Source organism: Oratosquilla oratoria, chromosome 17 (assembly GCF_046742065.1).
Source record: "Oratosquilla oratoria isolate Oo_2021 chromosome 17, ASM4674206v1, whole genome shotgun sequence".
NCBI classification, from domain to species: Eukaryota; Metazoa; Arthropoda; class Malacostraca; order Stomatopoda; family Squillidae; genus Oratosquilla; species Oratosquilla oratoria.
The window spans coordinates 11846042-11868405 of NC_134793.1; the positions used below are offsets into that span (position 1 = coordinate 11846042).

Genomic DNA, 22364 nt, shown 5'->3' on the forward strand with positions numbered 1-22364 from the left:
TTCTCCCCCACCTCCCCGCGTCTCATCCCATCTACACTTCTCGGGCATTTCATCTCAAAGACATTCAAACTCCTCCCCTCCTCACCCATGTTCCATGTTTCTGCCCCCATACAGTGCTGTTGGCACAATTACTCCTTTATACAATCTCCACTTAACATTCATTCCCAAATATCTATTTCTCATTACACTTTTCAATCCCCCAATTCTCAATCCTCAAGGGAATTGAAATTGTGGACCATGAAGTGGGGTGGTACAAGTGTTAATAAGTAGGTGTCTTTTACCCGTAAGTCAGGGGTTCCCAAACTTTTCAGCTCATCGACCACCTAATAAAGTTTAAGATTTTCTATAGACCACCAAACTTAATTCACGAATTATGTCAGTTTATTATTATTATTATTGTTGTTATTGTTATTAATGCTAGTAGTAGCATTATCATTATAGTTGTTGTTGTTATTATTATTTTATTATTGTTATTATAATTTTAGTTATCAAGTGTTATCATCATTATGATTGTTATAATTTTTGTGTTGATATTATTTTTTTAATTCTTTACAGTAGTTCTTGTTTGGTCTCATAAATCACTTATGGTAATACTAAAGTACCATAGTCACTGTTTTCGTGTTAGTGGATTTTACTTATTCTATTCGTTTATTTTTATTTATTTTTATTTTGATCCGTTGTAAAAGGGCCAAATGGCAACGTTCATCACGGCGACGGCGCGGCGTTCCAATAATGATACACACTTTCACATATACATATTTTATAATAAATATTTATAACTTACCAATAGCTTTAAGAGTGATATTATATATTCTTTATTATATTACTATAAGTAATATTCAAGCCAATAATATTACACAAGCTCGTCATCTTGATGTTCATTCACGATGTGGTACTGTGTATATGAGATTCTCCCTACATGCACAGAATGGGGAGGATTTTGAACTCGGAATGAACTGAAATGGTTTTTCTTTAAGTTTATATATTGGTTGGTTGATTATTCTCACTCTTCCAGTACGGGAAGAGAACAGGATCATTTCATGCTAACCATTTAATTTAAAAGACTGCCTTTCGACTCCATAGTAATTTACTGGCCCCTTTCGACCCCTTAGCAATCTACTGGCCCTCTTTCGACCCCCTAGCAATCTACTGACCCCCTTTCGACCCCATGGCTATTTGTCGACCCCTTGGATGGTCTCATCGACCCCTGGGGGTCGATATCGATCACTTAGGGAACCCCTGGTGTAGGTGATGAGAGACACCTGTGACAAGTGTCTTGTCGCTCACAGCTGCTGAATTAAATAAGTTATTAATTAAAATAAGTTAAAAATAAAATTAAAATAAGTTAAATTAAATAAGCGATGACTTGATTGTCCAGCCATTTGCGCTGCACTGCTACTGATTCTCGCTGCTTTGAACTAGCCCTACGATTTATTTTCTCTGGTGTGTACTGCTAGCGATAGTGGTAGACAAGTAGGAGATGAAGAATCTATCGTTTATTCAGTATATATGCAAGTAAAAAAATATTCCACTTCTTTTCTGAAGACTTTTAATAATTATAAAAAAAGAAAAACCGTAAAAGTTTCCTAAATATAAATGTTGATTTGATGGAAATATACCATTTAGTTCTCATATGGCCTCGGTGGTATGCAACCATAACAAATGTGTTGACAAGGCCGAAAACCTGCCACGTCAACTTTATTGGCCCCATCAGGTTGATACAAGTCTCTCAGAAAAAAAAAAAATTGTGAGCATGACCAAAGTTGACGTGGCAGGTTTTCTGCCTTGTTTATTGATGTTTGCATGGCACAAATATCTAATTACAAACACATGTTAATTTATGTAATTCAGCAGCTGTGAGTGACAAGACACTTGTCACAGTTGTCCCTCATCATCCACGGATAAGACACCTAATCACTTGTACCACCCCAATTCATGGTCCGCAATTTCAATTCCCTTGATAAGCCAGGTGTGAAGTATACGCCATGAGGCGCTAAGTAGCTGCAGCCGAAGCCGTCACCTTTGCCCTACGTGCTTAACCCACTGATCTAAAAATAACTGGATCACGGATCGGTGTCCTGATTATGAGGTCAGCGGATCCGGGCGGCAGCCATGTTGGTAGTATCAAAACAAACCCACGCCACGCGATTCACTGATAGCATTGATAGCGTCCCTTACAGTTCTCGGCAGCTTTCGCTCCTATATACTGGTGTGTTTTACATATTTAACGATCATTTTACAATGCCAAATTGTGCTGCATTCAACTGCACCAACCGCAGAAAAGGTGGATGTGAGCAGTCCTTCCACTCGTAAGTAAATTAAGGTTTTATTACCCAAAACATCCCGATACCCATCAACAAATGATGCGGCCATCAGGGGCCATAAAATGTTGCCCACCAACTATTTTGTTAGGTGTTGCCATGTTAATGCTATGTATTTATTATATGCAAAAAATAGATCTAGCAGCAACCCATTTGTCACGAATGTAATCGTAGCAAAAGCAGGATAAATATTTATCATTTAAAAATATCTTATAAGGCTCAAGCGCCGTCCAGAGCTGTGTAGCTGTATAGAACCAGTTGTTATTTCTGCTAGAGGTAATAACTATCAATATATTGTTTTATTGTGATGATGCTATTTTGATATACACCTTGTCTGCCATGTGGAGGGCCCAACAGCGACAAATTGTGTGGTCATTATATACCCAATCATGCTTGGATCACAGTGATGATTTTGAGACGATCTTCTCATCAATTAAATTAGGAGCTGTCAGGTGGCCAGTAGCCATGGTGACAAAAGACTGCTGTTGCGGTAAAGACGTCCATGCTGAACTGCTGTCATGTATTCTTGTGACTTGTTGTCTTGTAGAGACTACAAAAATTAAGGGTACCATGTACTATTATGTTTCAACTCATAAAAATTTATCCTTCTACCGGTCTCAACTACTGTTACGGAAGAGTATGATTTTTCAGGACCAAACACAGCGGGTACGTTACTTTGTTTCTATTTAATGAATATGAACTACTAGTACTATTGTAACTGATGTATGTACATTCTTTTTACTGAACGATTTCCGTGTCAAAGTTTCTGTTTCAGGATCGATGTGAAATATAATTTCAAAAGCACACCTGTAATGTGCTGTACACGATACAATAGCAATATTCACAATAAATACTAATGTAGGTTTTGTTCTGTAAAGATTCACTTGATGTTTCTTGGAATATTGTGGATACGTGTATGTTTAGTGACAGGTGAAATTTGTTTGTTGAAATACATGTGTAGTTAGTTGTGCAAATAAAGTAATTGTAATCCAGTAATTAACTGTGTGCATTTCAATGACCAGATGACTAGATTTCGAAAAACGCCGAAGATGACTGCTTGTCAAGATTCGAGACACACACACACACATATGTGAAGGCCTAATTTATGCTCCGCACAAAATAATGTACATAGGGTACAACCACTGATCTATATTGTTATGCAGATCAGTGGATACAAGTTAAAACATCTACATGTTCTCTTGTTTATGTCAGTTTTAGCGTACTTGTTTGATTACTTTTATGGTCAAATACCGGTACATGTAGACATGTACTGTTTCATAAACCACACAGGAAAACTTATTTACAGATCGCATCACTATCACGCAGCCCATACCAGCCACATAGGCCACGAGAGTAACACGACAGCTCCCATGACCGGCGGAGCGGTTCACATGTGCTAATGTTTTGATACTACCAATATGGCGGCCATGTCCCGCCTGCCCGCCTCACTCGATCCACTGTTTTATGGATTGAGCGTCAGCGGTATACGTCGTATGCAGCAATTTCAAAAATTCGCCAAAAACAGGCATTACGTCGAGGGTCAAATTTGTGGTAATGACCAAGTAGGCCTATCAAAAGGCACCTACTTTTTTTTTTTCTTACTTACAAAACTGGCAACCCTGGCAGCAATTTTTTCGGGGTTAACTTGGGATATAAAATTGGCCTTTAGGACGTAATTTAGGCGATTCTGGTGTACGAAACGAAGTATGAGGAGGTGAAGTTGTACTTCCACAGTTACTAAGTATTTCAGCGGCTTTGACCCATCGTTTTTCGCTCATATTTCCGAAATAATCATTCACATCAGCATGGTATATTAGCACAGCCTAATTCACACTCTGCCCTAATTTTTGACGTTATAGTGCATTCACAAGTGTATTTAATTATGGTGTTTACTCTTAATATTAAGTGTGTCGTAGCCAACACCCGTGAAGTAAATCGAACAAGTGAAGTTGGGATACACGAGGTAGTTTGTGATGACGTCACTTCACCTGCTCGATTTACTTCACGGGTGTCGGCTTAATATCAAGAGTAAACACCGTAATTAAATACACTTGTGAATGCACTATAACGTCAAAAATTAGGGCAGGGTGTGAATTAGGCTGTGCTAATATATCATACTGATGTGAATGGTTATTTCGGAAATATGAGCGAAAAACGATGGGTCAAAGCCGCTGAAATACTTAGTAGGTAGGTGCTATTTAGTACGGGTTCAGACGTAAAGAACTGGCAATTTCGCACTGCCAATTTTCGAAATAAATGCGTAATACAAAATGTGGCCAGGCAATAATGGTGTGATGGATACTTACTAAAACATTTACTAAAACAATAAGAAACACCGCAATCACCTATCCTCCATAAAATTATAAAAAAAAAATAAAAAATAAAATACCGAGGAATCAATTTACCACATCACAAAGTGATAAATATTTGACAAAAAAAAAATCCACAAAAAATATTTACAAACACGTTTTCTGTAAGTGTCAGACTATTATGGGCGACTGAACGTTGACTTGTAACATCATAAATGTCAAATTTCTTCACTCTGAAATTCTAACGAAGCTTCCCCGAAAAAAATAAGACCTCGTCCAACCCGCGTGAGGAGCGAAAGTCTACGGATGTTCTACCAAACTTTCCTGACTGGAACTGAGGTAACACAGAACAAACTTCTATCAGGGATCAAAATACTGAATAACAGCATCCTCTAAGGAGGAATACTGTCACCAGTACTGTTCACCTTTTCTAAACATGACCCCCCCCCTCCCTGCCACTTCTCAAACCCAGAAGAAAATATCAATGCCTTCACATATGCAGATGACCTAGCAATAATTGTACAACATGTATAAGGTAACTAATGTCATGCAGGGTAATTTTGACTGGGGGTGTAAAATTGACCATATGTGACATCAGTCAAGGACAACAGATCACAAACCACACTCGGTGAGTTCACTCAACTTATGACCATATAAATTCAGATTATTAGAATATTTACTATTCCCACCCATATGAAGAATAAGTAAGAGCCCTCGAAATCTGCATATAGTGAAACCCAGATAAATATTTGACTTCTGTTCCACAATGAAAAATGAGGCAAAAAAAGGTATTTTGCAATTGTGAGTGATTAGCTACACAAATCATCAGAATGTCAGCGGCTATCCAATTTAAAAAATAATACATACATACATATACCAAGGCTTTTTCCCCCTTACAAGGAAGGTAGCCAAAAAGGAAAAGGCATAAAATTATTCCCACCCAAATAATAATAACAATAATAAATCAATTGTTCTAATTAACTTAACCCACTACAGAGATCCACGGAAACCCATCATCTAGTATGTTCAAGTATGACCATATGGGGCACATTATATGGTATGTATCCACTTTATTTTGCATCAAGTGTTGCCTTGCGTTTCAGTACGTGGAAAACCCACAGCCCCACAGTGGCTGGCAATGGTCCTCGGAACCAACCCACAGATCTCTGTTAAATAATTTTGGACTGGTGTCTGTTGAATCAGAGTGCTACTGTTTCTGTCACTGGCTCAAAGGGTGGGAAGAGAACATAAGAATGAAGGAGACTAAGAGACCATAAGGCCTGCACTAAGTAGTTCTATATCCATTATCACCTATCATCCCCACCAATAAAGTTATCTAATCTTCTCTTACAACAACCGATAATTTTAGTATTCACCATATGGTTACTAAGTCTATTCCATTTGTTGACCACTCTATTAGTAAACCAGTTCTTGCCTATTTCCTTCTTAAATCTAAATTTTTCCAACTTAAATCCATTATTGCGAGTCCTGCTCTATTGTCTTAATATGATGACCTTGTCTGCATCCCCCTTGTTAAAGCCCTTGATCCACTTCACCACCTCAATTAGATCACCCCACACTCTGCATCTTTCCAGAGTGTAAATTAAGGTGCCTAAGTCTGTCTTTGTAAGGTAAATTTCAGGGCCCACGTATTTGGTTATTCTCCTCTGTACTGCATAGTTAAGGATAGGTTTATTTGATGCTAGATAGTTTGATAACTACATCTGCACTTTTATACACAACTGTCCTAGCAATGAAACCTAATGCTCTATTAGCTCTACTCCTCATGCTAATGCACTATTTCCTGGACTTAAGGTCAGGACTCACTAGCCCTCCCAAGGAAAGTATTCACAACTTCCCAGCTTTCAATGTGTGAAAAGTGTAAGAAATACAGTTTTTAATTAAGATAGAGAGATCTTGGGTCAGTTCAGAGATCAAGTGTCAGCCCCTCAGGGTTGCAGCTCCTAATGAAGGTGAGGGGGTTGATGGGTTTTAATAATGGGCAGCTTTACTGTCCATATTGCATGACCACCACATTCAGTGACCCATAATTGGTCCCTTCACATTGCATCTGCACAAATAATGACCAAGATGCAACCACCACAAAAAGATACTAAACACAGTATATACACTACACCAGGGGTTCCCAAAATTCGGGTCATGAGCCTTTCCCTGGGGGTCATGGAGGGTCCAACTGTGCATGCATTCAGCCACACAGATCCATGTATTGATTTGTTTGTATGAAAAAAAAAAAACCTTCTCATTAAGATACACCATTAAAACAATCTTTGTTAAATATTAATAAATTTTTATTGTTCTTTCTATTGTGATTTACCTTTTGAATTTTAAGATAATGTATCTGCAACATTGAAAATTAGTACATTTTCAGAGCCCTTATAAAGGTGGGGGTCACGATAGTTTGGGAAACACTGCACTACATTCACTCATTCTAGATAGCTCCACAAAATTCCTTCACTGACTCACTCATGGATAGAACCAATATCCATGACCCATATCCTAAATTTCAAAATATCAGTTATATTGATATAAGGATAGCCATGGGTGTATGCGGCACTGGACTGTTGTTAGGTGATTTGTTGGGTTTTGTTCCCAGCACCTTTCCCATCTGTTTATTATTGCTGATCACTAGGGTACACATACCAATGGAGACGCACTTGCCCTATGCAGACACATTTGACACAAAAAAACTTCTACCTGCCGATGGTGAATAGATAGGAGCATGATTATAGGCTCAAAAAATCACTTAACTATCCCCTCATAATGTGACATAGTCTTACCTTCCTAATCCAAATAGGTACGTGACTGCAGGAGATGAAATAAAAAAAAAGTACTGTTTTTGAAAGAATCCTTATGAAAACCTAAGATTTTCATTTTTTTAAGGTATTTTTTTTTTACTGTTCCTTAACAGATTTTTATTCCATTTTTTGCAGGTGGCTTGTGCATGGCTTTATGTACACTTGTGCATGGCTTTATGTACACTTGTGCATTAGAAACTGCTTCCAATTGCATGCAGGGGACAATTAAGTGATTTTTTGAGCCTATAATTATGTTCCTATCTATTCACCATTGGCAGGTAAAGTTTTTTTTGTGTCAAATGCGCCTGCATAGGGCAAGTGTGTCTCCATTGGTACACGCACCCTACTACTAGTAGTGAAGTGGAGCCATCAAAAGGGGTGGATGTTACCTCTTAAGTTGCCATGTCAGTTTGTTCATTACCCAGAGTGCCTATGCGAGATGGCACCCAGCAAAAGGATATTGATTCAAAGCAAGTGGAGATTTTGATACTATAATCTATGAATGGATTTTGTGGATCAGTGGGTGATAAGATTTGAAGATGGAAATTGGTTGTAGAGCACTTTCAGAATCTATTATGATTACATGTGGGAATGGATTTGTGGATAAGCAGTAGAGCAGCAAAGATGGCAAAGAGTTCAGAGGTGAAAACTGAGTCAATGGGAAGTGGGTATGGTCTAGATCATGTTTCAGTTGGGGTCACAGCTTCATAACCTACTCCATGGTTTGAGCAAAAGCCATAAATGTGTATGCTAACACGAGGTAAATAGGTAGATATGAGGGAGAGAGAGATTCTTGTTAGGTGACTAAGATGGGCCCAAGTGAGTGTATTTAAGGAATTAGCCTGGTGATTTGGTTGGGCATTGCTGTGGGACAAGATAAACCTTCATCCTCAAATTGCAGAGGCGGAATAGGTGGTTAAATGAATTTTATTTATGACATGTGCATGCTTTGACACACCCACCCCATTTATAAGGGGGAGAGTGCCTTTGGTATCTATAAAAATTCCAAAGTCTTAATTGCCCTAAAACAGTATGTTGTTATAGGTAAAAGAACTTATGGTGGTGACTCTACTGTACACTGTTCAAAAAGACCTACACTTGGTACAGGATGTGAATCTGTAGTATATTATGCCGACAATATTGTTGAGTTTTCTGAGGCTTTAGCTGGATTAGGCTATTTGAGGTTACCATTGGGTAAGTACAGCCAAATATTGGCTAGGATTTTCAAAATACTGCCATACTGATGACCATGCTAACTGAACATGATACTGCTTACATAGAAATGGTAATATTGTTAATATTGTTATCTATGGTGGCAATATTGCCATCTTAGTTTACCATGTTCTAATTAATCAAAAGGTGCTTCTGCACAAGTTACATCAGAGAATCCTCTCCCTGCCACCAATCTTCAAAACTCTTCAACATCCTCACTTCCACCTGGGGGGACAGCCCCGAGGCAATGACACTATCAACTTTGACTGTATTTCCTCTACCTTTTATATCCAGCAAACTGACAGTAACAACATCTCTCTTCCTACTACTATAGGCCAGTGACATGGAAAGTACCCCACATCAATTTATCAAAGGCAAGAGTACACAGAATCTACTATATGAGGCCTCTACCCAATCTTCTTGTATTGAAGCTGATCAATGACATTGTTGGAAACAATTCCCCTTAAGGTTGGGCCATGTGCGACTGGAGGCTCATCTGGTCTGTCGGACAAGAACTTGTCCGACCTCCTCTTGAAAAGTTTAGTACCAACACCTGACAGACCTTGGATGTCCCCTGGGAGACAGTTGAAAAACCTGGGGCCAATACTACTGAAGCTCTCTCTGCCTGGATTGTCCTGATCCTCTGAGGGCCACTTATTAATGACCCTCAACAGCAGATTCTACCAAACCTGGGGTGGTATTGGCCCTTGATACCCTCCCCTTCACTTTGCAATGGGTTTGGTACACAGCCTTTTCCAGGTATAGATGTTGCTATACCATCCCTGTCATCTTTGTAGGGAATATAACCTGTGGTGTTTCTGCCTCTCCCATTAGTTCAGGGAGTCCCTCGTCTTGCTTTCTTGTGAAGACCCTCAGTGCCTGCTCCAATTCCTGTATCTCCTTTACTTTGTGGGGAGACCACAGCTGACAGTTGTACTCCAGTTTTGATACTACAAGGGTCTTCCACAGGGGAATGAGGTGTTCTGTTTTCTGGTCCTGAATGTGCGAAGGATCCAGCCACTCATTTTTCTTGCTACCTTGGCAGTGAGGTTTATGTGTGCCTCAAAGCTGCAGTTACCATTGCCCATAACTCCAAGGTCCCCAAGCATCTTCTTTTCTTCTGTTTTGTCTTTGCCCACTGTATAGTCATATTCCTTCAGGTGTTCATTAGTGCCTTATTTGATTAACTCAAACTTTTTGTTGTTGAGGGTCATATTATTTTCACTTGTCCAATTATATATTGTCTCCAGGTCATTTTGTAATTTCACTGGGTCCTCCCTTGTCTCTATTGATCTTGAAATTCTGATGTCATCAGCAAATGATAAGACTCGGTACAAGGTTACCATTAGGTCAATATTGTCTATCATTATCAGAAATAAAAGTGGTCCTAGCATTGACCTTTGATGTACCCCACTGATCACTGATGAATTTCTTGACTTTGCACCTTCAACAACCAGTTTGTTCTCTATAACTTAGGAATTCACTTATCCAGACTCCTATTCCTGTGTTTTTCAGTTTGTGTAAGAGTACACTGTGATCCACTTTATCAAATGTTTTGCAAAGTCTAGGTAGGCTATGTTCATATTACTCCTTCTTGCCCACATCATTCAATATGTTTGTGTGGTGGCCTAGGAGTTGCGAGAGGCATGACCTCCCCTTTCAGAAGCCGTGTTGCCCTGGATTTAATTGGTCAGGGCTCTCCATAAATTTCACCGGCAACTTTCTGACAACCCTCTCAAACACTATGATGATGTGGAAAGTGAGGCAAATGGGTCTTTAATTTGTCATTAGACCTTGCAGGATACCTTTGAATATTGGGGTGATCAGTCCTTTTAGTAGCTTTGGGATTTTTCCTAGTTCTATTGATTTCCTCCATAATTTGCTTATCAGTAATCCTAGTGCTTTTTTGCAATTTTTAAGTAATATTGCTGGGATGTTATCTGGACTGGCCAAAAAGTTAAATTTTATTTCATCCTTAGTCTGGCAGGTGTCTTCTGGTGTAATGTTCAAGTCCCTTGGGTTTAGCACCTTTTTGTTAGTTTCTGGAGCACTGAACACACCTCTGTACTGGTTTTCTAATATGTTGGCAACAGTGCCAGTATTGTCCACTAGTACTCCATTTCTGTGTTCTAGAATGTGGAATGGGTGGTGGATGGGAGTGGAATGGGTGGTTGATGGGAGTGGAATGGGTAATGGATTGGAATGGAATGGGTAGTGGATGGGAGTGGAATGGGTGGTGGATGGGTGGTTGATGGGAGTGGAATGGGAGGTGGATGGGAGTGGAATGGGTGGTGGATGGGAGTGGAATGGGTGGTGGATGGGAGTGGAATGGATGGTGGATGGGATGGAATGGATGGAAGTGGATTGGGTTGTGGATGGGAGTGGAATGGGTGGTGGATGGGAGTGGAATGGGTGGTGGATGGGAGTGGAATGGGTGGTGGATGGGAGTGGAATGGGTGGTGGATGGGAGTGGAATGGGTGGTGGATGGGAGTGGAATGTATGGTGGATGGGAGTGGAGTGGGTGGTGGATGGGAGTGGAATGGGTAGTGGATAAGAGTGGAATGGGTGGTGGATGGGAGTAGAATGGGTGGTGGATGGGAGTGGAATGGGTGGTGGATGGGAATGAAATGTGGTGGTGGTGGATGGGAGTGGAATGGGTGGTGAGTGGGAGTGGAATGGATGGAGTGGGTGCATGCCTAGACTTGGCTACCTCCCTTGTAAGGGGGAAGAGGCCCTTGTCCTTGATACTCGTATATACTTATAGATTGATTTATCCTGATGGACAATTCATTTCAGCTTGGTATGCCTTAACAAAGCTTATCTCAACCTACTGACAGCAAAAATAATTATTTCTACTTCTAAGCTCACCAGTTTCATTCCGCTGAGGAAAGTCCCCTACTAATCCGAGGTAAGTGCTCAAAATGTTAAACAAATACTTTGTGGGCAATTTTTTTCCTGGTACTGTTACAAACAATTTCCTGCCAACTCACGATATACCCAACTTCTAAGTTTCAACCAAATAATCGTCTGAATTTCCCTCTCACATAAAGGTCCACGACCACAGTCATTTTATGCGAGATCCATGTTACAAATGTTCAATATTTAATTATAATGTCCTTACCTCATATTCTGCGCCTTCCCATGCCTCATACCCACAGCTGATAACCACTTTGCACTGTCCGCGCTAGTAAACAAACTGTCCGAATGTGTTGATTTGGCTAGGTTATGACCGCACAAGTTGATAATACAATGCTTTTTTGTTAATTAATTGGCAAGAAAATGCATAAAATGTATTTTACTCCATTCTCTTTCAAGGTTTCTCACCAGGGAACGTCTTTTTTTCCTCTCAAACAAAACTCCACCGGGAATAATCAATACAATTACTAGGTCAAACAAACCTATTCAAACCAATAGGATTACCTAACATATACTGCATTTCGTATGATCTGTATAATCGTACCATCTAGTTCAAATTTGCGGCAATAATAAAAAATCATTTAAGGCTTGATTCGTTATTGTATAACATCGAAGTAGTTATTTAAACTATCACCGACTAACAAATAATAAGACATTAAGAATATGCATTAAGATTTCCATACTGAAGAAATATCTAGACTGAGGCTAGAAATTATGGCAACCAGAAAAGCGCGAAAAACAAAATTTCAGCACAAGAAGAGACCATTGCTTGCAAACTTATAAGAGAACGACTCGGCCAGGGACAACAGGAGACCACCCACGTAAGGACTGAAACCTTCAGATTATTTGTAGAAATAGGATGCAACCTATCTCGAGTAATGATAAAAAAAAATAACCCACCGCGCAGGAAATGATATACGTGCGTGTCGATTTAGCTCAACTGAGCAAGGTTCAATACGCAAGGCATCTCTTCAGTTGTGCTCAGACTATCATTTGAGCCATTGATGTAGGTCCTTCAATCAATGGACACAATGAATATATATATATATATATATATATATATATATATAATATATACATACATACATATATGTATATATATATATACATATACACACACACACACACACACACACATATATATATATATATATATATATATAGATATATATATTGGTTCTTTTGACTTCAATTGTAGGAAAAATTATGGAAACTATCATCAGAGATGCTATCGAATATTATTTAGAAAGTAACCGTTTGATAAATGATAGCCAGCATGGTTTCAGACGGAAACGTTCTTGCGTGACTAACTCGAATTCTACAACACAGTTATCTCAATTATGACGAAAGAAACAATATAGATTTAATATATCTAGACTTTGCAAAAGCTTTTGATACCGTCCCACACGAAAGACTACTTACTAAATTAGCTTCACACGGAATAAGTGGTAGCCTATTAAGTTGGACTAGTAATTGGTTGAATGATCGAAAATAGAGTTGTTTTCAATGGAAAAACTTCTAGATGGAAAAATATTACAAGTGGAGTTCCTCAGGGTTCCGTTCTTGGGCCACTTCTATTCATAGTATATATAAATGATATAGACCATGGACTAAAATCTACTGTTTCCAAATTTGCTGATGATACAAAAATGTGCGGAATGGCAAATGATCACTTAAACCAATTAGATATTCAAGAATATTTAGATAAATTCCAGCAATGGTCTGAAAAGTGGCTAATGAAATTTAACACAAATAAATGCAAGGAAATTCACATAGGTAAAAATAACAGTAAGTACGATTACAAGTTATTTGGAAATTCGTTAACAAAAGTGAATAGTGAAAAAGATCTCGGCGTAATTATCAGTAACGATCTCAAATCATCCAAGTAGTGTATTTCAGCCTCTGAGAAAGCAAATAAGATTCTAGGACTGATTGCGCGATCTTTTGACTTAAAAAATCCATCACTCATTAACAAGCTATATAAATCGTTAGTTCGTCCACATTTGGAATATGCTGTTTCCGTATGGTCACCGAATCTCATTAAAGACAATGGCAGACTTGAAAAAGTACAACGACGAGCCACAAAGCCGATTTCAAATATCAAAAATAAATCATACGAAAATCGAATAAAACATATGAATCTGTTTTCCCTTAAAAAAAAATGTAGACTCAGAGGTGACTTGATACAGGTCTTTAAAATTCTAAAGGGAATTGACATCAAAAGTGACAAAATTTTCACACTGAATGAGAATCAGACAAGAAACAATGGTCTCAAACTGTCCGGAAATAGATTCAATTTGGAAGTGGGTAGAAACAACTTTGCCAACCGTGTAGTTAATAAATGGAATAAACTTCCTGCAGAGGCAGTGCAATTTAGTTCGAAGCTTTAAGTATCATTTAGATAAACGCATAAGCAAGATGCTGTATTATCATTTATTTTATATATTTTTTTTCATTTGTCTGTTTGATTCTCATTTATTATTACTTATATGTCAATTTATCATTATTTACTATTTACCTGTTTGACTAATATCTAACTATACCAATGCATTTATGTATTTTATTTGATATTTACATTATTATATTTTTTTCGCATCCGACCTAGATATGGACCAAAAGGTCTCCTGTCGCCATGCTCCACCTTTGTAATATATATATATATATATATATATATATATATATATATATATATATATATATATATATATATGAGAGAGAGAGAGTGATATGTGGGGAAGGGTAAACGAAGATGGGCTTTTAGAATACGTCCTAACGTTTCGGTCACTATGACCTTCTTCAGAGGACTCGCCATATTACATCGTGATCACAAATTTTATACTTGCAGTGGGAGGAACTCGTCAAGCTTCGAGTGTCAGGTCTTTTCCAGAGCGTTAATTATTAGGAGACTAGCTGCTTTGGAAAGGCATATAAATCCTTCTCTATCGTTGTTGTTCATTTGGGTATTTATATGTGCAGCTTCCACCGTCTTTCTCATTTTCTTTTGTAGTCCCTTATGTAAGATCTCGACTTTGTCCCAATCAGGTAGGCTGCTGCACTGTTCGAGGTGGCGAACAAATGAGTTGGATGTCCTGTGTGCTCTTAAATCATTTTTATGTTCGTTCAATCTTTTTTCAATCCCTCGACCTGATTCACCGATGTATGCAAAGGGACAGCTGCTACATGGGATGCGATAAATCACACTGAGGTTGTTGTGATTTTCAGTGTGGTCTTTAAACATTGTTCCTATTTTATTAGAGGAAGCCTTAGCCATTTTTATCACACCTTTCAATAAATACCTATCAATATCCTCGGTGTTTTCAGAATTAGGTACAGTTTGGTTCGGATGCCTGGACGTTTGGTCCGTTGGTTCGGGCGTTTGATTCATCGTGGATTTTCTTTGCTTTGTGTTTTGTTTTATTGATTAGGCCTCCTGGGTATCTCAAGTTTTTGAATGTGTCTTTAATGTATGTTAATTCGTCTTCAAGGAACTCTTTGCTGCGTATACGATAGGCTCTGAGGAGGAAACCTATCAGGACACCAGTTTTAACTCTTTTACTGCGGGCTGAGAAAAAGTGAATAAAATCATCTCTATTGGTGGGTTTCCTGTATACCGAAAATATCAAATGATTATGGCCTCTGTGTATTAATGTGTCTAGAAAGGGCAGTTTGTATTCTTTCTCTTGTTTAACTGTGAACTGGATGTCCGTATGAATTGCGTTAAGTCTTATCTTGTTTTCAATATTGGTTTCTTTCGGCACTATTACAAGTATGTCATCTACGTACCTAAGCCAAGTACCCATGATGTTAATATATTTATCTGTCTCCAATACCTCCATAAATAGACAGGCCAAAATAGCCGACAATGGACTGCCCATTGCGAGGCCTTTTGTTTGTTTAAATTCGGTGTTGTTAAAAATAAAGTATCCAAACTTAACGCACATTGCGATTAGCTTAAGGTAATCAGACTTCGGGACTGGGAGGGTATCATCAGCTGTGTCATCAGTTACCTTTTTAAGTGCATCCAATGCATTATCAATAGCGACGTTCGTGAACAACGCTCTGGAAAAGACCTGACACTCGAAGCTTGGCAGGGATGGGCAACATTTTTAAATGTGGGTGCTAAAATCAGCCAAAGCTTTGATACAAAATTTTCGGGGGAAATTCTTATTGTTTGGTGTCTTTTACTTATTAGGAGGACTTTTTGAAATAATAACAAAATACAAGGAAGGTGAAAAGATAATATTGTAAGAATGGACTTTTTCCTATCAACCATCAGTGTAATTTTTGCTGCTGCATCTCTGATGACAGATAATCTATATCAGGTTTATATTCTGTAACCTTGAGAGATATGCATGTGCTACTTATTCATCCTTGAGGCCATTACGGGACCAAAAGTTCATCACGGAGAACAATTATTCACAACAATATGTGAAAGAATTTTTTAATCTTACAAAAATTCTGAAATAGTATTCCAATTCCTTAAAACGTCGTTCTCCGCATTTTCTCTCAGTTCTCCCCTTTCTGATAGTTTATTTTCGATATCTTCCAAATCTGCTCTAAGGTCAGCAAAAGTTCACTTTCAAATTGAACTACTCTGAAATCCAATCACCTACTTTTCAAAACCATCCATGTCTATCCTTGAAAACAACTCAAAATTAAGTTCATCCAGTTTTATACTGTCTGTCAGCGTCTTCTAATTCTCTGAACCTAACAGATCTTGTATAGAACTGCTCAATTTTTGTCATCCTCTGTAAGATTATTTTGAAAACATTTGTGGACTGTTTTGTCATCCTTTGGAAAATTATTTATGTATCTCTTTTCACCCCCTAATAAAGAGCCCCAATTAACCGCCCAGCGCGGCATGCGGTTACCAGTTGTCATACAAAAGAAGATTTATTAGCTATTTGTTTTAAGGTGAGCTCTAGGTTTCGAATGCCGTGAAAAGTCGTTAGTGTGTCAGGATTTGCACGCGTTATTACCCATCCTCTTGTGTAGCGTTAGTCAGACTTTCCCTGGAGTACGGAACTGAGGACTGGAGATGACAGAACTGAAAGAGCAACCGTTGCTTCATGTTTCCGAAAATCTCGACTACACCTTACACATCCACACAAGTGAGAACAGCATCAGAGGCTGAAGATGGCCTAGCCCGACCACTGGCGTACCAGTACCGAATGGAACGGTTGACAAATTCCTGTAGTACTCTCCCAGAACATGCAATAACAGTCCCACCCACTGCAGCCTCGAACATTGCAATGTAACAAACCTGAATGTAAAGTAGGGTTGAGAATGAGTCACCCGGAAATGTGGGCGGGTGGGGGTTGGAAGAGAATATCACAATGAGATATCCTCTTAGTAATCTCCCAGCGATCTTCACTATCTATGATGATGTAAGCACTACCGCGATATTCTTGTCTTAATTCTATCTGAATACCTTTCCACTGCAGACTACCAATAACAAGAATCATGTAAAAGACATGATTCCTTGGTTATACAAATCTGGGGAGTCTAAATGTTTGAAAACCAAAATGACACCGTTTGAATTGTTTATATACTGTAGTGAGACATATTACTGTCCTATACTGGAATCCACCTTCAATGGTTTTGGAAAAAAGATGAAAATTATCCTGAATAAATCGGCAAAATAATATATAATCCTAGCTGTTGAACCTGGAGCTACGATAGACTTACATAAACATAATTTTCAAACACGACCATTTTTCTAAGATATGTACACTTGCATACAAATCCCTGAAATACAACAAACCCATTTTTCTAATAAATACCTAAAGCAGTTTTAAAATATACGCGGCTAATTTAAATGTAGAAACAAAGATGATTCCATTTCGCCAATCACCAATTTGATTTCAATGTTTCAAGTCTTCTGGTACCATATTTACATTGTCACTTGGTTTTACTTAAATTTGAATACTGAAAAGTGTACCCGTTGCACTTTGAAAACATTCACGGGTTGAAGGTGTCAATGTGGAAGACCATTATTTCTCGCACTGGCAGAAAAAAGTAGTAATATAACTTCTGGGAGTTATTGAAACTCTATAATGTAGACTGTATGACAAAATGAAGTCCAGGATTAAATGTACCTATACGAATGCATTACTCATGAGAAAAAGAGGTAATGAATTCCAAAGACCGGAGGCGACGGTGGCTGAAGAATCCTCTAAGACAACCAAGAGTTGAATGTTGTTTTGAGTATTTTCTGTTGACGAACTCTGATCCGAGACTGTGTAAACCTCACGAAAAGTAAATGGGGAGGAAATGAAGTGAAACCTCACATTATTTTCACACATTTAATCAAGTCAGTTATCCTTGGTAGTCAAGGCTCAATTTAACTTCGCCTTAAAGAACAATCTAGATCACCAGTTCCACCAATTTGTTTCAATTTTATCTATACTGATTCAAACAGGTGAAAGCGTGTCCTATATTCTGTATTCCAAACAGGAGGTGCATATTCTGTAATTGGTCTAATACGAGTTTGGTAATTGAACATAAGAATTAAGGAAACTGCAAGCGACCATAAGGCCTACACTAGGCAGTTCCATGCCCATTACCATCTATTATCCCCATCCATAAAGTTGTCTAACCTTTTCTTAATTGGTAACTGGCAAGTTTGGTAATGGGCTTAATTAACTTTTATCGTACCGTACTATTTTTTTAGATTTTGAACAAAATTCCCGGGCTTCTATACTACTCTGAGGGCTGCATCTAACATTATTTCTAAATCCCAACATGATTCCCTGAATTCCAGTGAAAAAGGTTCTAATGTGGCATTGTATGTTCTGTGGTAACGTAACCTAGTCCAGGCATCCACGCTAAAAGCTCACAACGGGATAGTTTTCCTTATCAACATAAAATCACTTATCTACAGTATATATTATGAGCAATATGTCATGCCTTGATGTATGTCTTCAACTTTATGAGGAAACCCAAGGAAGATTTTTAGGTCATCGGCAAAGATTTTATACTGGCTATAAGTGACGCTTTACGTACACGAAGAATAGCAATGGGCGCAAGACTGAGCCCTGAGGGACTCCACTGTGTACATTCTTAATGTGACTGACAGATTGCAAAGATGACCTGCATTGTACGACATTGTAGAAAATTTTCTATCCATTTGAGAATAGGCCCTGACATCCCAATAAAATGTAACTTTCTTCAGTACGTCATGCTTTGTCCGATGAAACACTTGGTTAAAAATAGCAATAATAAGATTAAAACAAACGAATAAATAAAATTTGATTATTTTTTCTAGTTGTATCGTTGTAGGTAATAAGTATTTGTTCCTAAGTGAAAAGTTCACTCCTAAATCCAAATTGGTTCAGATAAAGTACTACTGTCATTGAGATAATCTGCAAATGGTTAATCACAACCCTCTCCATTAACTTGCATACAGATTGACTCAGATTGTGCTCCATTTTTTATAGATTGGTATCACATGAGCTGCTATAGGTGCACAGTGGGATTTTGAATACTAAATATAATAATAATAATAATAATAATAATTAATAATAATAATAATGATAATAATAATAATAAATAATAATGATAATAATAACAATAATAGTAATAATAATAATAATAATAATAATAATAATATTTTGAGTTAACAGTTATACACTGACAACGTACAATTTGAACTAATTCTAGTAGATTATACAGTGGATATGTTTATGAAGGGACACGTTACGTCATTAAAAACGAGTGTATACTATCACAACCAGGACTGGAACGTCCGTCTACATTTGGAAAACAAAGAACGTGATACCATGGCTGGAGTAATGTTGAAATTTGTGATAAAAGTATTCTATATTTCGTAAGATGTTGGGTCGGAGGGTGGGTGGGCTACAGAAATTTGTGTAAACTGATGCAAAATATTCTGCGATGAATTCTGCCACGTTTCGTTCAATGTGACTAAATTTCCAATCTTCCCGCGAGAGATATCACAGCAAGTCTTTTGCTATTTACGCGAGCCAATGCTGTGTTATTACTTCTTTCATTTTCAACAACAGGGCAGAACTCGCAGCAATGGATTTAAATTGGACAAATTTAGATTTAAGAAGAAAATAGTAACAGACTTAGTATCCATATAGCGAGCGCTGAAAATGCAGGTTGTTTTAAGAAAAGGTTAGACAACTTTATGGATGGGGATGACAGGTAGTAAGGGATATGGAACTCCCTTATAGACTCTTACAGTCTCCTTCATCCTTATGTTCTTATAATCAAGACCACAGACTGATCTGATCCCAAAACAATCTGTATTCTAGATTGCATTCTTTAGGCTGCCATCTTGGACGTTCACATCAAACTCCATCCTATATCGATTGCAATCTTCCCAGAGGAAACTGGAGAGAAAAATTATTGCGGTAGCGGGCAGGGGGTAGAGTTCCAAGGTTACAGAAATCTAGACTTCCCTCTAAGAACATTTGAACAATATTCCTTACATTCGTATAGGTTTACACTATCTTAGTTCATAATTTAACTTTGCTATATATGACGGAAAGATAATTTGATATGTAGATATTTGAAAAAGTAAAATATTGTAACCGAAGTCGTTTTTACTCAAACGAACTCTCAACAGTCGGCGCTGGTGAAGCCCGTGGAAGCCCAGTGTGATATCCCCTTCAGCGAGCGTAGTTGCTCAACAACCTAACGTACATACCGTCTATTGTCATATTTTTTCAAACTCGTAGTGGTAACCAATAGCTGTTATATCTAGGCTTATCTTTATGAGATTTCTTTTTTATCATTTCCTGGAGTACCGAGATTGTTGTGCCTGTCGTCATGCCCCTTTCGATCTTGTGATGTGGTAACAACGAAAAAAAAAGTGTAGAACGTATGTGCAGTTAAAAAAAAAACATTCTCCCAGTAGGAAGAATCCAGAAATTAAACAATTTAAGAAAAACCAAGAACATTCACATCAGATAGGTTCTGTGATCAAGAATATAAAATTGGAAATAATTCAAACAAATGGTCACATTAAGGCAGTGATAGTGTGAAGCAGAAATAAACGAACAAGGCCCGCCACATGAAAATAACTGATTCTTACTAGTAGATACAAAATACATTTCTAGGGTGTCAAATTGACCGTATCACTGTTTCAGAACAAAAGTAATAAGAATGTAATTACCAACTGGCAATAACTGGTTTTTCACATATGATAGCTGGTTTCCACCGTTGCGTCGTAACGCAGGTCCACGACACGACCACTTGCGAATAGCAAACCATAAAGTTGACACGCTCTCTATCGGCAGTCAGACAAACTACCAACATCCAGATAATTTCAATGCATCGAAAAAAGTAAACAATGTCGACACGTGATCCACTTCCAAAAGTTTTATTGTTAGAGGACGATGTCCCTGGGGCTAAGATAGACATTCAACGTATTGACAGTTATTCCAACATTCAATTGAAGTGTTGGTTTGAATGTCGTGGACTAAAAAATAATGGAAAAAACGAACTTGTGGAAAAGTACGCTCTCCGTCATGGCCACTTGTGCTAGCCCCATTTGAACGAGAACACACGTTCAACATTGATAGTTACTGAAGCTACATTCCTACTTATGGAACAGCAAGAACAAGTGCGTTTGTAGTATTTTCCACAACAGCCCCCGTCAAAAATACACTTGTCAAAAAACGCTACTGACATTACTATTAATTTGCGGTATTTAGCCTCCTAGAATCGCCACTGCGTAGTATTTACCGCAGTAGTATTTACCAAGGTGTGTGTGTGTATACATATATATATAGATATTTTTATGTATGTATATATATATATATATATATATATATATATATATATATGCTGGTACATTGTGACAAGTTGATGAAGGTGGAAAAAGGAATGTGACTCCAGAGTCACATTCCTCTGAAGAAGCATAGAGCGAAACCGGTCAGGAATAAACTCAGGAACTCGGAACTAGACCCGTGACTTCTTTTTCCACCTTCATCATATATACATATATATATATATATATATATATATATATATATATATATATATATATATATATATATATATAATCTAAAAATAGGATATGCAAAAAAAAATGGGGGGCCAACCTGGGGGCCAGCTGAAAAACTAGGGGGGGGGGGGCATGGCCCCCCCAGGCCTCCCACCCCCCTAGAATCGCCACTGTATAGTACTGTTTCAGTGCTTGGTGGACTAACCTGCTCTGGGCTTGAGAGGGCAGTAGTTGAACGTGGGTGATCAGTAGCATTTGCTGTATATGTGTCTTTTTTCACATTCTCGGTGGTAAAATCCTCTCTTCCACACGCTCGAACCCATCGTAAGCATTCTTCAAAGTCCAAATGAGATTTGGGAAAACGGATCCAAGTAACATCCTTCATATGTTAGTCACTACGACATGATCCATAGCAGCAGTGTTTATTGGCTAACAGTTTGAAAAAGTTAAATGAAGTCGGGTCCCGTCAAAATAGCAAATAAATGTGGATATTTTTCACATCAAAACGAATAGTGTAGCGCATGGGATTTCCTTGCGCAATAACATGTGACGTCATTGTAATGTTTCTGCTTTTAGGAACTGTGCGGATTGCTAATTGTACCTATTTTTTTTCTCTTTCTTTTGGAGTATTCCATAAATTGATGCATATGTATGGAAAAAGCATTTCTTGGCATCTTTCTGACATGCATTTTTATCTATTTTTCAAATTTCCAAATATCAAATTACCTTTCTGGCATATAATATATAGCAAAGCTGACTGATGAACTAGTGTAAACATATACAAATGTTTTACGAAATGTTGAAATGTTCTTA

The 22364-nt window shown here is 38.0% G+C and overlaps 1 protein-coding gene across 5 annotated transcripts in view; it reads right to left on the bottom strand.

The window, feature by feature from the left end:
* The window catches only part of LOC143034417 (uncharacterized), a 97467-nt gene that overhangs the window by 42844 nt on the left and 32259 nt on the right, over window positions 1–22364 (bottom strand). Inside the window, exon 1 of one of the 5 annotated variants that reach the window (XM_076200437.1) lies at window positions 11781–12111. The exons of the other annotated variants lie outside the window; for them this stretch is intronic. The gene's annotated coding sequence lies outside the window, so the exon portion shown is untranslated. Of the gene's footprint in view, window positions 1–11780; window positions 12112–22364 lie in introns of those variants that run through there. 5 annotated transcript variants of the gene reach the window in all.